We start from the raw sequence: 23,207 nt of genomic DNA on the forward strand, positions 1-23,207 counted from the left end.
GGGTTAGGTCTGTAGGGGTTTCGAGGTTTTTTTGGATGTTAGGGCTTGAGGCTTTTTTTGTAAGGGCGGTGAGGGTTCCAGTGAGTGCTGGTAAATGCAGTTCTCGAGCACTCGGCCTGTGATTGGCCATGCTGGCTGTGCGGGGAATGCTGGTAGGTGTAGTTTTCCGGCAGTGGGAGGCCATGTTGTGTGCCCAGAGCATGCCGGGAGATGTAGTTCTCGGGACTCCGGACTTCCGGGAGGCCATGTTGCGTACCCAGAGTATGCCGGGAAATGTAGTTTTCGGATTCGGGACTTCCGGAAGGCCATGTTGAATGCCCAGAGCATACCGGGAGATGTAGTTCTCGGGAACTAGGGTTAGGGGCTAGGGCTGGGGCTAGAGTTAGGGTTTCGGGTGAGGGTTGGGGTTGGGGGTTATTGTTAGGCTTAGAGGGTTAGGGTTAGGCTTAGAGGGTTAGGGTTAGGGATAGGTTAGGGGTAGGTTTAGAGGGTTAGGGTGAGGGTTAGGGGTTAGGGGTTGGGGTTGTGGTTAGGGTTAGAGTAAGGGTTAGGGTGAGAGTATTAGGGTTAGGGTTTGGGTTCAGATTAGGGTACGGGTAAGGGTTAGGGCAAGGGTAAGTGTTAGGGTAAGGCTAAGGGTAAGGCTTAGGGTGAGGATAAGGTTTAGGGAAAGGGTTAGGTTTAGGGTAAGGATTAGGGTAAGGGTAAGGATTAGGGTTAGGTTTGGGGTAAGAATAAGGGTAAGCTAATGGTTAGGATAAGGGTAAGGGTTAGGGTAAAGGTTTTCATTTGTTAAAGCTGAAACGCAGTATGCAATCTGGGACGTCACAGCCAGAGCTGCCTATGGCAAGGTGAAAGAGGAAAAGATGGAGCAGATGTTCTACTCCTAGTTTTTTCTTTATACGTAAATAAAAGTTTGAGCTAATTCCAGTTGGAAGAGTTCCAATTACTTGCTTGGTCATAATGTCTTTTAATATTGAAAGCTGCAGCAAAAGCATGGGGATTTTTGCTTCTAGAAACACCCTAGTTCTCTTGTCTGCACTATGCATGCTTTTGAGCTAAAACTGATTAAAAAATAAAAAGAAAAATCACACACACACACAAAAAAAAAAAAAAAAAAACAAACACCACAGCTGCTGCTGCTGCTCTCTTCCTACTTCCTTGTGCTTTGCCCCTTCCCTTCCCAGGTGATTGGATTTGGGTGCTAGTCGGGGCCAAATGGTATGTGAGTCCCAGGCATCCCCTCAGAGAGCTCATTCTGCTTGGGCTGCTCTTTGGGGTGTTTGTTTTTCCTTCGGTCAGTTGCAGGCTTCTTCAGGTGGATGAGAGTTTATGGACTGATGCGTTTCCAAGTAGCGAGGGGTACGCACATCTTTTTGAGGTAACAGCTAGTAGGATCTGTTAGAATAATGTAGTACTTGGTGCCTTTATTGCATGCAGTTCTTTATCAGGTGAGTAACTGTTGCGAGTAACTGAAGTCAATGTTACTTGGTGTGTTTGCTATGCAGTGCCTGTGCGGACTATTGCACGAGACACAGCTTTCTGACATCTGGCCCAGCAACTACTAAAGAAGGGGAGGGGAGAAGCTGAAGAACGACCAAAGGACAAAGCCTGGGAGGAAGACTACGAGCCTTCAGTACGAGCGGCCCCCAGAGGGACCACCGGAGACTGATAACGCCTGCACCAGTGGGAGGGTTTGGATTCTGGGAACTAATTAGAATAACCCTGCCTTTTGTAGAAGTAGTAATGAATATGTATTAGCCTAGCAGCATAAAAACCAGCCGCCTGATGTAACTTGTGTGCGTCTTGGTGGAGCAGAGACTCCTGGCGCACCCAGCGCTGCTTGCTTACCTCTATTCCTTTAATAAATCATAAACATTAATTGTAAGCCTATTTGGGACTCGGTCATTTATTACAAGTGGGACCTCCCGATGGGTGGAAGCTGTCGGGATAGCTCGGGATGCTGAGGCGTGGTGCTGCAAGGAGGTTGGTGGTCGGTGGCGCCCTGGGGCAGGCCGAATTGGGAGGGGGCGAGGCGGCGGGTGGTCGGTGGCTTCTGTGGAAAAGGCGCTTGTATGGGGGGGCTGCGCATTCAGAGGAACCTTGACAGGCTGCAGATAGGGGCAGGCAGGAACCTTTTGAAGTTCAGGAGAGGGAAATGCCAAGCCCTACCCCTAGGGAGAAACACCTCTGTTTACCAGCACTGGCTAGCTCGATACTGAATAAGCATTTCTTCATGGAAGGGGTGCTTTGCTATTAGAACAGGCTGCCCGGGGAAGTGGTAAGAGACCCGATCCTTAAAAGTATTGAAGAGACATGTGGACATAGCCCGGGAGTCCGGCCTCCGGCAGGGCGGGAGCTGGCTCTTCCGAGCCCCTGTGCTCCGGTCTTGTGCGACGCGTTTGCAAGCAGCACCGGGTGCCGGGTCCGACATCGGACGGTTCGGGGACGGCGATTCCGGGGCCGTCGGCTAGCGGGGGCCGGCTATGTCGTGTCCCGGGGATCCGACTTCAGGGGGCGTGGGGGCCGGCCGTGCAGTGAAGCGGGGGGCTGGCGTCCGCCGGCTTCCCAGAGAGCGGGCTTTCGGTCCCGTGCGGTTCGGTGGCCGGCCGTCCCGAAACCCTGGGCACCGGTCTTGTGCTAGACTCCGCGGGCTCCGGGGCCGAACTCGGCTTCTCGGGGCCGGCGGTCGCGGTGTCCAGGTGTCCCGCCTCGGGCGGCGCGGGGCCGGCTGTCCCTAGCAGCTGGGTTCCCAAGAGCTTCTGGGCTCCCAAGCGTCGCCCAAGACCGGATCCCAGAGAATCGGGACGGCCGGCCGCACCGCTGCGACTAGCACAAGCGTCTCCCGACAACGGAGCCCAGGAGCTTGCGAGGGTCAGATTCCGCGCCCCGGGATAGAGAAACGGGGAGCGCGGGTCGGCCGGCCGCAGCTTCGCACGGGACCGAACCCCCTGTCTCCGGCACGGCCAGACCCCGAGCCGGCAGACAGCAGCCTCCCGCTTCACGGCACAGTCGGCCCCCAACCCGCCCGAGTTCTGATCGCCGGGACACGGGACAGCCGGCCGCGCCGCCCGAGGCCGGACACCTGGAGCCCGGGACCGCCGTCCCTGACAAAGCCAAAGTCGGACCCGGCCCCCGCTGCGGCTAGCACACGCGTCGCCCAGGACCGCAGCCTAGGACCTCGGGACGGTCGCATCCCGCGCCTCCGGCAGGAGCTACCCGGGAGGGCAGGACGGCCTGCCGCAGCTCCGCAAGAGACCGAACCTGCTGGATTCCGGGACGGCCAGAGCCCGAGCCAGTGGGCAGCAGCCTCCCGCTTCACGGCTCGGCAGGCAGCCACGTCGCCCGACTTCGGACCCACGGGACAGCCGGCACCCGCGCCGCCGGAGGCCGGACACACGGGCCTCGGCATCGCCGTCCCCGAACCGCACGAAGTCACACACGGTCTCCGGTGCGTCCAGCACACGCATCGCAAAGACCGGAGCCCAGATTATAGGATCAGCCAGCCCCGCGCCGCCCGAGGTCGGACCGGGAACTCGGTGCGCTTGGAACATGCGTCGCCCAAGAACGGCGCCCAGAGCCGCGGGATGGTCGTGCGTCACTCAGCCCGAGTTCGGACCCCCGGAACACAGGACAACTGGCACCCGCGCCACCGGAGGACAGAATCCCGTGCCCCGGGATTGTGTTGTATTTTCTCCCCCTCCCTCTTTGACGAGAGGGGGAGTGAGGGAGCGCTTGTGGTGGAGCTCGGCTGCCCACCTGAGTAAAACCACCACTGTCCTTTTTGGCGCCCAACGTGGGGCTCGAGGGTTGAGATAACAGTAGTATTGATTGAAGTATTTACAACTAACATATTGGTTGTCATAATGCTCGGTTTTCTGGTAATACTTTTCTGTGTGGATATGTTGTATGTAGCCCACTCTGTTTTCTTTTTTCCTTTACATCCGATCGGAGAAAATGTTGAAGTCTGTGCTTGTTTTTTTAACATGTTGTGCTGTAACATACTGGCCTTCAGTTTGGTTTGGTATTCAAGCCCGGCATTGTTATCCTCCTGGTCTCCTGGAGATTATATTATTGACAATATTAAGAATTACAGTGCCTTCTTTTTTGCCCCCAGCAGTCAATCAGTGAATAATATCGGGTGTGGTGTCTTCTACTTTTCTCCCTGTGGGCTAATTACAGCAGCCTTTCAGTATCTTGGATACCCCGGTGAGATATTATCCTCCTCTTACTAGGTGTAGTGTTTGTCTTCTTCCCCAAGGCAAAGCAGTTTATTAAGAATATTATCCAGGGACCTGTCCCCAGACAAAGTTGTGGGTGGCAAGGTGTGTGGGGGGATTTGGGCAGGTACCTATCACGGTTTTCTCCTCCAATGGTTCTAAATTTCACCCCTGAACAAGTACAAAATCCAAGAAAGTTGGTAGAATGTTTGAAAGATGTATGCCCTGACCCTGGCAATACTAGAGAACTCCACCAGCTGGCTGCACTCTGCTGGGGTCTGGCTTACGCCTATCAGATGTCAATTAACATTGCCCAGCACCCTCAAGGGGATAGGGAGGTTCTTGAATTTGATGATGAGACAGCACACACTGTGACCACCCCAGAGGACCGACCACCTTTGGTATCAGTCGCCCCTGTAGTAAAGACAAAACAGTGGAAACGGAGATCAGGTCGTTTAGTAAGGGAAGGAGCGCCTCCTATGGATGAGGGAGAAGAGGAAAAGGCAAGCGGCTCTAAAGCAGCGTTATCACGGCAACATCACGGAGACTGAAATCATAGATGAATCAGAAACTACTCGGTCTCTATCCTTGAGTGAGCGGCGAGAAATACGAAAAGCCTTCAGTCGCCGTCCAGGTGAGCACATCCTCACTTGGCTGCTTCGACGCTGGGATAGTGGGGCCAATACCCAACAGCTAGAAGGCAACGAAGCCAAGCAGCTGGGATCCCACAAGCCTCTGGGAAGATTGAGAGGTACAATGGACTGTTAAAAACTATGCTGCGAGCATTGGGTGCTGCGACATGGAAACATTAGGATATAAACCTACCAGAGGCCACTTGCTTAGTTAACAACAGGGGGTCTGAAAGCCGTGCTGGTCCTGCTGAAACAAAACCACTACACACTGTGGGAGAAGCTAAAGTCACTGTAGTGCATTTGGGGAAGTGGATGGGGAAGGCGGCGTGGGTTGCCCCTGCCATGGGAAAAGGCAAACCCACTCGTGGGATTGTCTTTGCCCAAGGTCCAGGGTATACCTGGTGGGTGATGCAGAAAGATGGGGATATCAAGTGTGTGCCTCAAGGAGATTTAACACTGGGAGAAAATTAATCTATCATCCAAGTTATGTGTTGTAGGAGGACACTACAGAACCAATGAAAGGTCAAATTTGCAAGGAACCAGGCAAGTGCAACAGTGATGTGAGCTAAGCTGGTGCTGGTGTCAAGAAAACCAACTTCGCCTGCCCTGAGTGACCACTTTGACAGATGATGGTGAAACCATCAACAGTTTTTTATGAGCATTTTGGGAAAATACCTATAGAATAAAGAGAAGTACAGACATAAAAATGCTTCAATGGACAGAAAACTATGGTGATGAGACCATCTATATACTAAACTGTACCTGACTGTGACACAAATGTTATGGAATAAGGGGTGGAATTTGTGTTGCGTCTGTCTGAGCTGGAGTCACCGTTTCCCTGCAGCAGCCCGCACAGTGCTGTACTCTGCACTCGTAGCTGGAACAACACTGAAATCACTCCAGTGTTGTGCCTATTGCTGCATAGTGCTGGCACAGCATCAGGACTCTTTCCAAGTCCCTAAGAGCCAGGCACGAGTGCCGGCTGTCCCGTGTTCCGGGGGTCCGAACTCGGGCTGAGTGACGCACGACCATCCCGCGGCTCTGGGCGCCGTTCTTGGGCGACGCATGTGCCAAGCGCACCGGGTTCCCGGTCCGACCTCGGGCGGCGCGGGGCTGGCTGATCCTATAATCTGGGCTCCGGTCTTTGCGATGCGTGTGCTGGACGCACCGGAGACCGTGTGTGACTTCGTGCGGTTCGGGGACGGCGATGCCGAGGCCCGTGTGTCCGGCCTCCGGCGGCGCGGGTGCCGGCTGTCCCGTGGGTCCGAAGTCGGGCGACGTGGCTGCCTGCCGAGCCGTGAAGCGGGAGGCTGCTGCCCACTGGCTCGGGCTCTGGCCGTCCCGGAATCCAGCAGGTTCGGTCTCTTGCGGAGCTGCGGCAGGCCGTCCTGCCCTCCCGGGTAGCTCCTGCCGGAGGCGCGGGATGCGACCGTCCCGAGGTCGTAGGCTGCGGTCCTGGGCGACGCGTGTGCTAGCCGCAGCGGGGGCCGGGTCCGACTTTGGCTTTGTCAGGGACGGCGGTCCCGGGCTCCAGGTGTCCGGCCTCGGGCGGCGCGGCCGGCTGTCCCGTGTCCCGGCGATCAGAACTCGGGCGGGTTGGGGGCCGACTGTGCCGTGAAGCGGGAGGCTGCTGTCTGCCGGCTCGGGGTCTGGCCGTGCCGGAGACAGGGGGTTCGGTCCCGTGCGAAGCTGCGGCCGGCCGACCCGCGCTCCCCGTTTCTCTATCCCGGGGCGCGGAATCTGACCCTCGCAAGCTCCTGGGCTCCGTTGTCGGGAGACGCTTGTGCTAGTCGCAGCGGTGCGGCCGGCCGTCCCGATTCTCTGGGATCCGGTCTTGGGCGACGCTTGGGAGCCCAGAAGCTCTTGGGAACCCAGCTGCTAGGGACAGCCGGCCCCGCGCCGCCCGAGGCGGGACACCTGGACACCGCGACCGCCGGCCCCGAGAAGCCGAGTTCGGCCCCGGAGCCCGCGGAGTCTAGCACAAGACCGGTGCCCAGGGTTTCGGGACGGCCGGCCACCGAACCGCACGGGACCGAAAGCCCGCTCTCTGGGAAGCCGGCGGACGCCAGCCCCCCGCTTCACTGCACGGCCGGCCCCCACGCCCCCTGAAGTCGGATCCCCGGGACACGACATAGCCGGCCCCCGCTAGCCGACGGCCCCGGAATCGCCGTCCCCGAACCGTCCGATGTCGGACCCGGCACCCGGTGCTGCTTGCAAACGCGTCGCACAAGACCGGAGCACAGGGGCTCGGAAGAGCCAGCTCCCGCCCTGCCGGAGGCCGGACTCCCGGGCTATGTCCACATGTCTCTTCAATACTTTTAAGGATCGGGTCTCTTACCACTTCCCCGGGCAGCCTGTTCTAATAGCAAAGCACCCCTTCCATGAAGAAATGCTTATTCAGTATCGAGCTAGCCAGTGCTGGTAAACAGAGGTGTTTCTCCCTAGGGGTAGGGCTTGGCATTTCCCTCTCCTGAACTTCAAAAGGTTCCTGCCTGCCCCTATCTGCAGCCTGTCAAGGTTCCTCTGAATGCGCAGCCCCCCCATACAAGCGCCTTTTCCACAGAAGCCACCGACCACCCGCCGCCTCGCCCCCTCCCAATTCGGCCTGCCCCAGGGCGCCACCGACCACCAACCTCCTTGCAGCACCACGCCTCAGCATCCCGAGCTATCCCGACAGCTTCCACCCATCGGGAGGTCCCACTTGTAATAAATGACCGAGTCCCAAATAGGCTTACAATTAATGTTTATGATTTATTAAAGGAATAGAGGTAAGCAAGCAGCGCTGGGTGCGCCAGGAGTCTCTGCTCCACCAAGACGCACACAAGTTACATCAGGCGGCTGGTTTTTATGCTGCTAGGCTAATACATATTCATTACTACTTCTACAAAAGGCAGGGTTATTCTAATTAGTTCCCAGAATCCAAACCCTCCCACTGGTGCAGGCGTTATCAGTCTCCGGTGGTCCCTCTGGGGGCCGCTCGTACTGAAGGCTCGTAGTCTTCCTCCCAGGCTTTGTCCTTTGGTCGTTCTTCAGCTTCTCCCCTCCCCTTCTTTAGTAGTTGCTGGGCCAGATGTCAGAAGGCTGTGTCTCGTGCAATAGTCCGCACAGGCACTGCATAGCAAACACACCAAGTAACATTGACTTCAGTTACTCGCAACAGTTACTCACCTGATAAAGAACTGCATGCAATAAAGGCACCAAGTACTACATTATTCTAACAGATCCTACTAGCTGTTACCTCAAAAAGATGTGCGTACCCCTCGCTACTTGGAAACGCATCAGTCCATAAACTCTCATCCACCTGAAGAAGCCTGCAACTGACCGAAGGAAAAACAAACACCCCAAAGAGCAGCCCAAGCAGAATGAGCTCTCTGAGGGGATGCCTGGGACTCACATACCATTTGGCCCCGACTAGCACCCAAATCCAATCACCTGGGAAGGGAAGGGGCAAAGCACAAGGAAGTAGGAAGAGAGCAGCAGCAGCAGCTGTGGTGTTTATTTTTTTTTTTTTTGTGTGTGTGTGTGATTTTTCTTTTTATTTTTTAATCAGTTTTAGCTCAAAAGCATGCATAGTGCAGACAAGAGAACTAGGGTGTTTCTAGAAGCAAAAATCCCCATGCTTTTGCTGCAGCTTTCAATATTAAAAGACATTATGACCAAGCAAGTAATTGGAACTCTTCCAACTGGAATTAGCTCAAACTTTTATTTACGTATAAAGAAAAAACTAGGAGTAGAACATCTGCTCCATCTTTTCCTCTTTCACCTTGCCATAGGCAGCTCTGGCTGTGACGTCCCAGATTGCATACTGCGTTTCAGCTTTAACAAATGAAAACCTTTACCCTAACCCTTACCCTTATCCTAACCATTAGCTTACCCTTATTCTTACCCCAAACCTAACCCTAATCCTTACCCTTACCCTAATCCTTACCCTAAACCTAACCCTTTCCCTAAACCTTATCCTCACCGTAAGCCTTACCCTTAGCCTTACCCTAACACTTACCCTTGCCCTAACCCTTACCCGTACCCTAATCTGAACCCAAACCCTAACCCTAATACTCTCACCCTAACCCTTACCCTAACCCTAACCACAACCCCAACCCCTAACCCCTAACCCTCACCCTAACCCTCTAAACCTACCCCTAACCTATCCCTAACCCTAACCCTCTAAGCCTAACCCTAACCCTCTAAGCCTAACAATAACCCCCAACCCCAACCCTCACCCGAAACCCTAACTCTAGCCCCAGCCCTAGCCCCTAACCCTAGTTCCCGAGAACTACATCTCCCGGTATGCTCTGGGCATTCAACATGGCCTCCCGGAAGTCCCGAATCCGAAAACTACATTTCCCGGCATACCATGGGTACGCAACATGGCCTCCCGGAAGTCCGGAGTCCCGAGAACTACATCTCCCGGCATGCTCTGGGCACACAACATGGCCTCCCACTGCCGGAAAACTACACCTACCAGCATTCCCCGCACAGCCAGCATGGCCAATCACAGGCCGAGTGCTCGAGAACTGCATTTACCAGCACTCACTGGAACCCTCACCGCCCTTACAAAAAAAGCCTCAAGCCCTAACATCCAAAAAACCTCGAAACCCCTACAGACCTAACCCAAACTATTTACCACACTAAACCCCTGAAGACCTATGCCTAAAACCCCCAACCCAAAATCTTAGGATGCTCAAAACCCAAACCCAACCCAAAACGTTAGGAATGCTCAAAGCCCTAGCCCAAAAACTTAGGGCGCTCCAAACCCTAACCCCAAAACATTAAGACGCAAAAAACCCTAACCCAAAAACTTAGGGTAATACACCATAAATGTTTGTTCATTGTCTTTTGCATTATAAAAACAAGGATTTCTGTTTGAGGAGCGGGAGTTGCGAAAGCTCCCTGCTGAAGTAAGGAGCTGCATAATGCTTGCCTAGACACTATGAAAATTCTTTTGCTTAATTTTCTTAAAACCGTTGGGTTTCGTTGGGTTTTCCGTGGTCATCATGGTGGAAAAGTGGAAATTGTGGGTATTGGAGAACATCAGGTAGGTTTAGGGGGACTTTTGGGGTGGATCAACGGCTTTTAGGGTTTTCTTCCAGTTTTGGGGGTGATCCCGCTTTTTTTTTGTGGTGTTTTTGATGTGTTTTGGGGTCTCCGTTGGTTTTTGTTGGGTTCTTGTTGTTCATCATGGTGAAAACGGGTAAATTGTGGGTATTGGAGAACATCAGGTAGGTTTAGGGGGACTTTTGGGGTGGATTCATGGTATTTGGGGTTTTCTTCTGTTTTTTGGGGTGATCCTGTTCTTTTTTGGGCTGTTTTTGACGTGTTTTGGGGTTGTCCGTTGGGTTTTGTTGGGTTCTCGTTGGTCATCATTGTGAAAAAGGGTAAATTGTGGGTTTTGGAGAACATCAGGTAGGCTTAGGGGGACTTTTGGGGTGGATCTATGGCATTTGGGTTTTTCTTCTGTTTTTGGGGGAGATCCTGTTCTTTTTTTTTTTTTTTTTTTTTTTTTTTTTGACATGTTTTTTGTCTCCATTGGGTTTCGTTGGGTTTTCCATGGTCATCATGGTGGAAAAGGGTAAATTTGTGGGTTTTGGAGAACATCAGGTAGGTTTAGGCTGGTTTTGGGATTGGATCTGTGCTTTTTGGGGATTTTCTTCCAGTTTATGGGTGATCCCTTTCTTTTTTGGGGTGTTTTTGACGTGTTTTGGTGTCTCCTTTTGGGTTTTCGTTTGGTTCATGTTGGTCATCATGGTGAAAATTGTAAATTTTTTTGGGGGGAATTTTCTTCCAGTTTTGGGGGTGATCCCGTTCTTTTTTGGGGTGTTTTTGACATGTTTTGGGGTCTCTGTTGGGTTTTGTTGGTTTCTTGTTTTTCATCATGTTGGAAAAGTTTAACTTGCGTGTTTTGGAGAACATCAGGTAGGTTTAGTGTCGTTTTGGGGTGGATCTATTTTTTTGGGGTTTTCTTTCGTTTTGGGGGGTTATCCTGTTCTTGTTTGGGGTGTTTTTGACTTGTTTTGGGGTCTCCGTTGGGTTTTAGTTGGATTCTCGTTGGTCGTTAAGGTAAATGGGAGTGGATTGTGGGTTTTGAAGAAGATCAGGTGAGTTTAGGGTGGTTTTGCGGGGAAATTCATAGTTTTTGGTGTTTTTTCTTCTGATCCAGTTCTTTTTTGGGGTGTTTTTGATGTGTTTTGGGGTCTCCGTTGGTTTTTGTTGTGTTCTTGTTGTTCATCATGGTGAAAACGGGTAAATTGTGGGTATTGGAGAACATCAGGTAGGTTTAGGGGGACTTTTGGGGTGGATCAACGGCTTTTAGGGTTTTCTTCCAGTTTTGGGGGTGATCCCGCTTTTTTTTTGTGGTGTTTTTGACGTGTTTTGGGGTTTCCGTTGTGTTTTGTTGATTTCCTAATGTGTTTTAAGTTTGTTGGGAGTGGACTTTGGGATTTGGAGAACATCAGGTAGGTTTAGTGTGGTTTTGGGGTGGATCTATGTTTTTTTGGGGTTTTCTTTCTTTTTTAGGGGTTATCCTGTTCTTGTTTGGGGTGTTTTTGACTTGTTTTGGGGTCTCCGTTGGGTTTTAGTTGGTCCTTAAGGGAAATGGGAGTGGATTGTGGGTTTTGAAGAAGATCAGGTGAGTTTAGGGTGGTTTTGCGGGGAAATTCATAGTTTTTGGTGTTTTTTCTTCTGATTCAGTTCTTTTTTGGGGTGTTTTTGACGTGTTTTGGGGTTTCCGTTGGGTTTCGTTGAGTTCCTAATGGGTTTTATGGTGGTTGGGAGTGGACATTTGGATTTGGAGAACATCAGGTACGTTTAGAGTGGTTTTGGGATTGGATCCGTGCTTTTTGGGGTTTTCTTTGGTTTTGGGGGTGATCCTGTTCTTGTTTGGGGTGTTTTTGACGTGTTTTGGGTTCTCCGTTGGGTTTCGTTGTGTTTTCCGTGGTCATCATGGTGGAAAAGTGTAAATTGTGGGTTTTGGAGAACATCAGGTAGGTTTATGAGGACTTTTGGGGCAGATTCATGGTTTTTAGGGTTTTCTTCTGTTTTTTCTAGTGATCCAGTTGGTTTTCGGCGTGTTTTTGACGTGTTTTGTGGTCTCCGTTGGGTTTCGTTGGGTTTTCCGTGGTCATCAATGTGGAAAAGTGTAAATTGTGGGTTTTGGAGAACATCAGGTAGATTTAGGGTGTTTTGGGGGTAGATCTATGGTTTTGGGGGATTTTGTTCCAGTTTTGGGGTGATCGAATTCATTTTTGGGGTGTTTCTGACGTGTTTTGGGTTCTTCGTTGGGTTTCGTTGGGTTTTCCGTTGTCATCATGGTGGAAAAGGGTAAATTGTGGCTTTTGGAGAACATCAGGTAGGTTTAGGGGGACTTTTGGGGCAGAGTCATGTTTTTTGGTGTTTTCTTCTGTTTCTTGGGGTGGTCCCGTTCTTTTTTGGGAAGTTTTTGAGGTGTTTGGGGGTCTCCGTTGGGTTTTGTTGTGTACTCGTTGGTCATCGTGGTGGAAAATGGTAAATTGTGGGTTTTGGAGAACATCAGGTAGGTTTAGGGTGGTTTTGGGATTGGATCCGTGCTTTTTGGGGATTTTCTTCCAGTTTATGGGTGATCCCTTTATTTTTGGGGTGTTTTTGACGTGTTTTGGTGTCTCGTTTTGGGTTTTCGTTTGGTTCATGTTGGTCATCCTGGTGAAAAAGTGTAAATTGTGGCTTTTGGAGAACATCAGGTAGGTTTAGGGGGACTTTTGGTGTGGATCTATGGCTTTTGGGGTTTTCTTTCGTTTTTAGGGTTTATCCCGTTCTTGTTTTGGGTGTTTTTGACTTCTTTTGGGGTCTCCGTTGGGTTTCGTTGGGTTTTCCATGGTCATCATGTTGGAAAATTGTAAATTGTGGGTTTTGGAGATCATCAGGTAGGTTTAGGGTGGTTTTGGGGTGGATCTATGATTTTGAAGGATTTTCTTCCAATTTTGGGGGTGATCCCTTTCTTTTTTTTTTTTTTTTTTTTTTTTTTTTTTTTTTTTTTTGACGTGTTTTGTGGTCTCCGTTGGGTTTCGTTGGGTTTTCCATGGTCATCAATGTGGAAAAGTGTAAATTGTGGGTTTTGGAGAACTTCAGGTTGGTTTAGGGGGATTTTTGGTGTGGATCTATGGCTTTTGGGGTTTTCTTTCGTTGTTGGGGTTGAACCAGTTCTTTTTTGGGGTGTTTTTGACGTTTTTGGGGTCTCCGTTGGGTTTTGTTGGGTTCTCGTTGGTCGTTAAGCTAAATGGGAGTGGATTGTGGGTTTTGAAGAAGATCAGGTGAGTTTAGGGTGATTTGGGAGGGAAATGCATAGTTTTGTTTTTTTTTTTCTTCTGATCCAGTTCTTTTTTGGGGTGTTTTTGATGTGTTTTGGGGTCTCCGTTGGTTTTTGTTGGGTTCTTGTTGTTCATCATGGTGAAAACGGGTAAATTGTGGGTATTGGAGAACATCAGGTAGGTTTAGGGGGACTTTTGGGGTGGATCAACGGCTTTTAGGGTTTTCTTCCAGTTTTGGGGGTGATCCCGCTTTTTTTTGTGGTGTTTTTGACGTGTTTTGGGGTTTCCGTTGTGTTTTGTTGATTTCCTAATGTGTTTTAAGTTTGTTGGGAGTGGACTTTGGGATTTGGAGAACATCAGGTAGGTTTAGTGTGGTTTTGGGGTGGATCTATGTTTTTTTGGGGTTTTCTTTCTTTTTTAGGGGTTATCCTGTTCTTGTTTGGGGTGTTTTTGACTTGTTTTGGGGTCTCCGTTGGGTTTTAGTTGGTCCTTAAGGGAAATGGGAGTGGATTGTGGGTTTTGAAGAAGATCAGGTGAGTTTAGGGTGGTTTTGCGGGGAAATTCATAGTTTTTGGTGTTTTTTCTTCTGATTCAGTTCTTTTTTGGGGTGTTTTTGACGTGTTTTGGGGTTTCCGTTGGGTTTCGTTGAGTTCCTAATGGGTTTTATGGTGGTTGGGAGTGGACATTTGGATTTGGAGAACATCAGGTACGTTTAGAGTGGTTTTGGGATTGGATCCGTGCTTTTTGGGGTTTTCTTTGGTTTTGGGGGTGATCCTGTTCTTGTTTGGGGTGTTTTTGACGTGTTTTGGGTTCTCCGTTGGGTTTCGTTGTGTTTTCCGTGGTCATCATGGTGGAAAAGTGTAAATTGTGGCTTTTGGAGAACATCAGGTAGGTTTAGGGGGACTTTTGGTGTGGATCTATGGCTTTTGGGGTTTTCTTTCGTTTTTAGGGTGTATCCCGTTCTTGTTTTGGGTGTTTTTGACTTCTTTTGGGGTCTCCGTTGGGTTTCGTTGGGTTTTCCATGGTCATCATGTTGGAAAATTGTAAATTGTGGGTTTTGGAGATCATCAGGTAGGTTTAGGGTGGTTTTGGGGTGGATCTATGATTTTGAAGGATTTTCTTCCAATTTTGGGGGTGATCCCTTTCTTTTTTTTTTTTTTTTTTTTTTTTTTTTTTTTTTTTTTTTTTTTTTTTTTTTTTTGACGTGTTTTGTGGTCTCCGTTGGGTTTCGTTGGGTTTTCCATGGTCATCAATGTGGAAAAGTGTAAATTGTGGGTTTTGGAGAACTTCAGGTTGGTTTAGGGGGATTTTTGGTGTGGATCTATGGCTTTTGGGGTTTTCTTTCGTTGTTGGGGTTGAACCAGTTCTTTTTTGGGGTGTTTTTGACGTTTTTGGGGTCTCCGTTGGGTTTTGTTGGGTTCTCGTTGGTCGTTAAGCTAAATGGGAGTGGATTGTGGGTTTTGAAGAAGATCAGGTGAGTTTAGGGTGATTTGGGAGGGAAATGCATAGTTTTGTTTTTTTTTTTCTTCTGATCCAGTTCTTTTTTGGGGTGTTTTTGATGTGTTTTGGGGTCTCCGTTGGTTTTTGTTGGGTTCTTGTTGTTCATCATGGTGAAAACGGGTAAATTGTGGGTATTGGAGAACATCAGGTAGGTTTAGGGGGACTTTTGGGGTGGATCAACGGCTTTTAGGGTTTTCTTCCAGTTTTGGGGGTGATCCTGCTTTTTTTTGTGGTGTTTTTGATGTGTTTTGGGGTTTCCGTTGTGTTTTGTTGATTTCCTAATGTGTTTTAAGTTTGTTGGGAGTGGACTTTGGGATTTGGAGAACATCAGGTAGGTTTAGTGTGGTTTTGGGGTGGATCTATGTTTTTTGGGGGTTTTCTTTCTTTTTTAGGGGTTATCCTGTTCTTGTTTGGGGTGTTTTTGACTTGTTTTGGGGTCTCCGTTGGGTTTTAGTTGGTCCTTAAGGGAAATGGGAGTGGATTGTGGGTTTTGAAGAAGATCAGGTGAGTTTAGGGTGGTTTTGCGGGGAAATTCATAGTTTTTGGTGTTTTTTCTTCTGATTCAGTTCTTTTTTGGGGTGTTTTTGACGTGTTTTGGGGTTTCCGTTGGGTTTCGTTGAGTTCCTAATGGGTTTTATGGTGGTTGGGAGTGGACATTTGGATTTGGAGAACATCAGGTACGTTTAGAGTGGTTTTGGGATTGGATCCGTGCTTTTTGGGGTTTTCTTTGGTTTTGGGGGTGATCCTGTTCTTGTTTGGGGTGTTTTTGACGTGTTTTGGGTTCTCCGTTGGGTTTCGTTGTGTTTTCCGTGGTCATCATGGTGGAAAAGTGTAAATTGTGGCTTTTGGAGAACATCAGGTAGGTTTAGGGGGACTTTTGGTGTGGATCTATGGCTTTTGGGGTTTTCTTTCGTTTTTAGGGTGTATCCCGTTCTTGTTTTGGGTGTTTTTGACTTCTTTTGGGGTCTCCGTTGGGTTTCGTTGGGTTTTCCATGGTCATCATGTTGGAAAATTGTAAATTGTGGGTTTTGGAGATCATCAGGTAGGTTTAGGGTGGTTTTGGGGTGGATCTATGATTTTGAAGGATTTTCTTCCAATTTTGGGGGTGATCCCTTTCTTTTTTTTTTTTTTTTTTTTTTTTTTTTTTTTTTTTTGACGTGTTTTGTGGTCTCCGTTGGGTTTCGTTGGGTTTTCCATGGTCATCAATGTGGAAAAGTGTAAATTGTGGGTTTTGGAGAACTTCAGGTTGGTTTAGGGGGATTTTTGGTGTGGATCTATGGCTTTTGGGGTTTTCTTTCGTTGTTGGGGTTGAACCAGTTCTTTTTTGGGGTGTTTTTGACGTTTTTGGGGTCTCCGTTGGGTTTTGTTGGGTTCTCGTTGGTCGTTAAGCTAAATGGGAGTGGATTGTGGGTTTTGAAGAAGATCAGGTGAGTTTAGGGTGATTTGGGAGGGAAATGCATAGTTTTGTTTTTTTTTTTCTTCTGATCCAGTTCTTTTTTGGGGTGTTTTTGATGTGTTTTGGGGTCTCCGTTGGTTTTTGTTGGGTTCTTGTTGTTCATCATGGTGAAAACGGGTAAATTGTGGGTATTGGAGAACATCAGGTAGGTTTAGGGGGACTTTTGGGGTGGATCAACGGCTTTTAGGGTTTTCTTCCAGTTTTGGGGGTGATCCTGCTTTTTTTTGTGGTGTTTTTGATGTGTTTTGGGGTTTCCGTTGTGTTTTGTTGATTTCCTAATGTGTTTTAAGTTTGTTGGGAGTGGACTTTGGGATTTGGAGAACATCAGGTAGGTTTAGTGTGGTTTTGGGGTGGATCTATGTTTTTTTGGGGTTTTCTTTCTTTTTTAGGGGTTATCCTGTTCTTGTTTGGGGTGTTTTTGACTTGTTTTGGGGTCTCCGTTGGGTTTTAGTTGGTCCTTAAGGGAAATGGGAGTGGATTGTGGGTTTTGAAGAAGATCAGGTGAGTTTAGGGTGGTTTTGCGGGGAAATTCATAGTTTTTGGTGTTTTTTCTTCTGATTCAGTTCTTTTTTGGGGTGTTTTTGACGTGTTTTGGGGTTTCCGTTGGGTTTCGTTGAGTTCCTAATGGGTTTTATGGTGGTTGGGAGTGGACATTTGGATTTGGAGAACATCAGGTACGTTTAGAGTGGTTTTGGGATTGGATCCGTGCTTTTTGGGGTTTTCTTTGGTTTTGGGGGTGATCCTGTTCTTGTTTGGGGTGTTTTTGACGTGTTTTGGGTTCTCCGTTGGGTTTCGTTGTGTTTTCCGTGGTCATCATGGTGGAAAAGTGTAAATTGTGGGTTTTGGAGAACATCAGGTAGGTTTATGAGGACTTTTGGGGCAGATTCATGGTTTTTAGGGTTTTCTTCTGTTTTTTTCTAGTGATCCAGTTGGTTTTCGGCGTGTTTTTGACGTGTTTTGTGGTCTCCGTTGGGTTTCGTTGGGTTTTCCGTGGTCATCATGGTGGAAAAGTGTAAATTGTGGGTTTTGGAGAACATCAGGTAGATTTAGGGTGTTTTGGGGGTGGATCTATGGTTTTGGGGGATTTTGTTCCAGTTTTGGGGTGATCGAATTCATTTTTGGGGTGTTTCTGACGTGTTTTGGGTTCTTCGTTGGGTTTCGTTGGGTTTTCCGTTGTCATCATGGTGGAAAAGTGTAAATTGTGGGTTTTGGAGAACATCAGGTAGGTTTAGGGGGACTTTTGGGGTGGATTCATGATATATGGGGTTTTCTTCTGTTTTTTTTTTTTTTTTTTTTTTTTTTTTGGGGGGGGGGTGATCCAATTCATTTTGGGGGTGTTTTTGACGTGTTTTGGGGTCTCCATTGGGTTTCGTTGCGTTTTCCGTGGTCATCATGGTGGAAAAGGGTAAATTGTTGGTTTTGGAGAACATCAGGTAGGTTTAGGTTGGTTTTGGGATTGGATCTATGGTTTTGGGGGATTTTCTTTTGTTTTTGGGGGTGATCCCGTTCTTTTTTGGGGTGTTTTTGACGTGTTTTGGGGTCTCCGTTGGTATTCCTTGGGTTTTATGTGGTCATGGTGGTGGAAAATTGTAAATTGTGGGTTTTGGAGAACTTCAGGTAGGTTTAGGGGAATTTTGGGGTGGATTCATGGTATTTGGTCTTTTCTTCTGTTTTTTTTTGGGTGATCCTGTTCTTTTTTGGGGTGTTTATGACGTGTTTTGGGGTCTCCGTTGGGTTTTAGTTGGGTTCTTGTTGGTCATCATGGTGAAAAAGTGTAAATTGTGGCTTTTGGAGAACATCAGGTAGGTTTAGGGGGACTTTTGGGGCAGAGTCATGTTTTTTGGTGTTTTCTTCTGTTTCTTGGGGTGGTCCCGTTCTTTTTTGGGAAGTTTTTGAGGTGTTTGGGGGTCTCCGTTGGGTTTTGTTGTGTACTCGTTGGTCATCGTGGTGGAAAATGGTAAATTGTGGGTTTTGGAGAACATCAGGTAGGTTTAGGGTGGTTTTGGGATTGGATCCGTGCTTTTTGGGGATTTTCTTCCAGTTTATGGGTGATCCCTTTATTTTTGGGGTGTTTTTGACGTGTTTTGGTGTCTCGTTTTGGGTTTTCGTTTGGTTCATGTTGGTCATCCTGGTGAAAAAGTGTAAATTGTGGCTTTTGGAGAACATCAGGTAGGTTTAGGGGGACTTTTGGTGTGGATCTATGGCTTTTGGGGTTTTCTTTCGTTTTTAGGGTTTATCCCGTTCTTGTTTTGGGTGTTTTTGACTTCTTTTGGGGTCTCCGTTGGGTTTCGTTGGGTTTTCCATGGTCATCATGTTGGAAAATTGTAAATTGTGGGTTTTGGAGATCATCAGGTAGGTTTAGGGTGGTTTTGGGGTGGATCTATGATTTTGAAGGATTTTCTTCCAATTTTGGGGGTGATCCCTTTCTTTTTTTTTTTTTTTTTTTTTTTTTTTTGACGTGTTTTGTGGTCTCCGTTGGGTTTCGTTGGGTTTTCCATGGTCATCAATGTGGAAAAGTGTAAATTGTGGGTTTTGGAGAACTTCAGGTTGGTTTAGGGGGATTTTTGGTGTGGATCTATGGCTTTTGGGGTTTTCTTTCGTTGTTGGGGTTGAACCAGTTCTTTTTTGGGGTGTTTTTGACGTTTTTGGGGTCTCCGTTGGGTTTTGTTGGGTTCTCGTTGGTCGTTAAGCTAAATGGGAGTGGATTGTGGGTTTTGAAGAAGATCAGGTGAGTTTAGGGTGATTTGGGAGGGAAATGCATAGTTTTGTTTTTTTTTTTCTTCTGATCCAGTTCTTTTTTGGGGTGTTTTTGACGTGTTTTGGAGTTTCCGTTGCGGTTTGTTGAGTTCCTAATGGGTTTTATGGTGGGTGGGAGTGGATTTTGGGGTTTGGAGAAGATCAGGTAGGTTTAAGGGTTTTCTTGGGGTTAAATCACGTATTTTCTTCTGATCCGGTTTGCTTTTGGGGTGTTTTTGAGGTGTTTTGGGGTTTTTGTTGCGTTTTGTTTAGTTCCTAATGGGTTTTATGGTGGTTGGGAGTGGACTTTGGGATTTGGAGAAGATCAGGTAGGTTTAGGGTGGTTTTGGGATTGGATCCATGCTTTTTGGGGATTTTCTTCCAGTTTTGGGGGTTATCCCGTTCTTTTTTGGGGTGTTTTTGACATGTTTTGATGTCTCTGTTGGGTTTTGTTGGGTTTTCTGTTGGCATCTTGGTGGAAAAGGGTAAATTGTGGGTTTTGGAGAACTTCAGGTAGGTTTAGGGGGACTTTTGGGGTGGATTCATGGTATTTGGGGTTTTCTTCTGTTTTTTGGGGTGATCCTGTTCTTTTTTGGGCTGTTTTTGACGTGTTTTGGGGTTGTCCGTTGGGTTTTGTTGGGTTCTCGTTGGTCATCATTGTGAAAAAGGGTAAATTGTGGGTTTTGGAGAACATCAGGTAGGCTTAGGGGGACTTTTGGGGTGGATCTATGGCATTTGGGTTTTTCTTCTGTTTTTGCGGGAGATCCTGTTCTTTTTTTTTTTTTTTTTTTTTTTTTTTTTGACATGTTTTTTGTCTCCATTGGGTTTCGTTGGGTTTTCCATGGTCATCATGGTGGAAAAGGGTAAATTTGTGGGTTTTGGAGAACATCAGGTAGGTTTAGGCTGGTTTTGGGATTGGATCTGTGCTTTTTGGGGATTTTCTTCCAGTTTATGGGTGATCCCTTTCTTTTTTGGGGTGTTTTTGACGTGTTTTGGTGTCTCCTTTTGGGTTTTCGTTTGGTTCATGTTGGTCATCATGGTGAAAATTGTAAATTTTTGGGGGGGGAATTTTCTTCCAGTTTTGGGGGTGATCCCGTTCTTTTTTGGGGTGTTTTTGACATGTTTTGGGGTCTCTGTTGGGTTTTGTTGGTTTCTTGTTTTTCATCATGTTGGAAAAGTTTAACTTGCGTGTTTTGGAGAACATCAGGTAGGTTTAGTGTCGTTTTGGGGTGGATCTATTTTTTTGGGGTTTTCTTTCGTTTTGGGGGGTTATCCTGTTCTTGTTTGGGGTGTTTTTGACTTGTTTTGGGGTCTCCGTTGGGTTTTAGTTGGATTCTCGTTGGTCGTTAAGGTAAATGGGAGTGGATTGTGGGTTTTGAAGAAGATCAGGTGAGTTTAGGGTGGTTTTGCGGGGAAATTCATAGTTTTTGGTGTTTTTTCTTCTGATTCAGTTCTTTTTTGGGGTGTTTTTGATGTGTTTTGGGGTCTCCGTTGGTTTTTGTTGGGTTCTTGTTGTTCATCATGGTGAAAACGGGTAAATTGTGGGTATTGGAGAACATCAGGTAGGTTTAGGGGGACTTTTGGGGTGGATCAACGGCTTTTAGGGTTTTCTTCCAGTTTTGGGGGTGATCCCGCTTTTTTTTGTGGTGTTTTTGACGTGTTTTGGGGTTTCCGTTGTGTTTTGTTGATTTCCTAATGTGTTTTAAGTTTGTTGGGAGTGGACTTTGGGATTTGGAGAACATCAGGTAGGTTTAGTGTGGTTTTGGGGTGGATCTATGTTTTTTTGGGGTTTTCTTTCTTTTTTAGGGGTTATCCTGTTCTTGTTTGGGGTGTTTTTGACTTGTTTTGGGGTCTCCGTTGGGTTTTAGTTGGTCCTTAAGGGAAATGGGAGTGGATTGTGGGTTTTGAAGAAGATCAGGTGAGTTTAGGGTGGTTTTGCGGGGAAATTCATAGTTTTTGGTGTTTTTTCTTCTGATTCAGTTCTTTTTTGGGGTGTTTTTGACGTGTTTTGGGGTTTCCGTTGGGTTTCGTTGAGTTCCTAATGGGTTTTATGGTGGTTGGGAGTGGACATTTGGATTTGGAGAACATCAGGTACGTTTAGAGTGGTTTTGGGATTGGATCCGTGCTTTTTGGGGTTTTCTTTGGTTTTGGGGGTGATCCTGTTCTTGTTTGGGGTGTTTTTGACGTGTTTTGGGTTCTCCGTTGGGTTTCGTTGTGTTTTCCGTGGTCATCATGGTGGAAAAGTGTAAATTGTGGGTTTTGGAGAACATCAGGTAGGTTTATGAGGACTTTTGGGGCAGATTCATGGTTTTTAGGGTTTTCTTCTGTTTTTTCTAGTGATCCAGTTGGTTTTCGGCGTGTTTTTGACGTGTTTTGTGGTCTCCGTTGGGTTTCGTTGGGTTTTCCGTGGTCATCATGGTGGAAAAGTGTAAATTGTGGGTTTTGGAGAACGTCAGGTAGATTTAGGGTGTTTTGGGGGTGGATCTATGGTTTTGGGGGATTTTGTTCCAGTTTTGGGGTGATCGAATTCATTTTTGGGGTGTTTCTGACGTGTTTTGGGTTCTCCGTTGGGTTTCGTTGTGTTTTCCGTGGTCATCATGGTGGAAAAGTGTAAATTGTGGGTTTTGGAGAACATCAGGTAGGTTTAGGGGGACTTTTGGGGTGGATTCATGATATATGGGGTTTTCTTCTGTTTTTTTTTTTTTTTTTTTTTTTTTTTTGGGGGGGGGTGATCCAATTCATTTTGGGGGTGTTTTTGACGTGTTTTGGGGTCTCCATTGGGTTTCGTTGCGTTTTCCGTGGTCATCATGGTGGAAAAGGGTAAATTGTTGGTTTTGGAGAACATCAGGTAGGTTTAGGTTGGTTTTGGGATTGGATCTATGGTTTTGGGGGATTTTCTTTTGTTTTTGGGGGTGATCCCGTTCTTTTTTGGGGTGTTTTTGACGTGTTTTGGGGTCTCCGTTGGTATTCCTTGGGTTTTATGTGGTCATGGTGGTGGAAAATTGTAAATTGTGGGTTTTGGAGAACTTCAGGTAGGTTTAGGGGAATTTTGGGGTGGATTCATGGTATTTGGTCTTTTCTTCTGTTTTTTTTTGGGTGATCCTGTTCTTTTTTGGGGTGTTTATGACGTGTTTTGGGGTCTCCGTTGGGTTTTAGTTGGGTTCTTGTTGGTCATCATGGTGAAAAAGTGTAAATTGTGGCTTTTGGAGAACATCAGGTAGGTTTAGGGGGAGTTTTGGGGCAGAGTCATGTTTTTTGGTGTTTTCTTCTGTTTCTTGGGGTGGTCCCGTTCTTTTTTGGGAAGTTTTTGAGGTGTTTGGGGGTCTCCGTTGGGTTTTGTTGTGTACTCGTTGGTCATCGTGGTGGAAAATGGTAAATTGTGGGTTTTGGAGAACATCAGGTAGGTTTAGGGTGGTTTTGGGATTGGATCCGTGCTTTTTGGGGATTTTCTTCCAGTTTATGGGTGATCCCTTTATTTTTGGGGTGTTTTTGACGTGTTTTGGTGTCTCGTTTTGGGTTTTCGTTTGGTTCATGTTGGTCATCCTGGTGAAAAAGTGTAAATTGTGGCTTTTGGAGAACATCAGGTAGGTTTAGGGGGACTTTTGGTGTGGATCTATGGCTTTTGGGGTTTTCTTTCGTTTTTAGGGTTTATCCCGTTCTTGTTTTGGGTGTTTTTGACTTCTTTTGGGGTCTCCGTTGGGTTTCGTTGGGTTTTCCATGGTCATCATGTTGGAAAATTGTAAATTGTGGGTTTTGGAGATCATCAGGTAGGTTTAGGGTGGTTTTGGGGTGGATCTATGATTTTGAAGGATTTTCTTCCAATTTTGGGGGTGATCCCTTTCTTTTTTTTTTTTTTTTTTTTTTTTTTTTTGACGTGTTTTGTGGTCTCCGTTGGGTTTCGTTGGGTTTTCCATGGTCATCAATGTGGAAAAGTGTAAATTGTGGGTTTTGGAGAACTTCAGGTTGGTTTAGGGGGATTTTTGGTGTGGATCTATGGCTTTTGGGGTTTTGTTTCGTTGTTGGGGTTGAACCAGTTCTTTTTTGGGGTGTTTTTGACGTTTTTGGGGTCTCCGTTGGGTTTTGTTGGGTTCTCGTTGGTCGTTAAGCTAAATGGGAGTGGATTGTGGGTTTTGAAGAAGATCAGGTGAGTTTAGGGTGATTTGGGAGGGAAATGCATAGTTTTGTTTTTTTTTTCTTCTGATCCAGTTCTTTTTTGGGGTGTTTTTGACGTGTTTTGGAGTTTCCGTTGCGGTTTGTTGAGTTCCTAATGGGTTTTATGGTGGGTGGGAGTGGATTTTGGGGTTTGGAGAAGATCAGGTAGGTTTAAGGGTTTTCTTGGGGTTAAATCACGTATTTTCTTCTGATCCGGTTTGCTTTTGGGGTG

At 47.3% G+C, this 23,207-nt stretch overlaps 1 long non-coding RNA gene across 1 annotated transcript; it reads left to right on the forward strand.

The window, feature by feature from the left end:
• Positions 1-1,134: 1,134 nt before the first annotated feature.
• Positions 1,135-1,955, forward strand: LOC311428369. Its single transcript, XR_014687665.1, has 2 exons — positions 1,135-1,381; positions 1,509-1,955. It is a non-coding gene; the product is annotated as an uncharacterized lncRNA (long non-coding RNA).
• Positions 1,956-23,207: the final 21,252 nt, after the last annotated feature.

This window comes from Aythya ferina, assembly GCF_964211825.1.
Source record: "Aythya ferina genome assembly, contig: HAP1_SCAFFOLD_62, whole genome shotgun sequence".
NCBI lineage: Eukaryota > Metazoa > Chordata > Aves > Anseriformes > Anatidae > Aythya > Aythya ferina.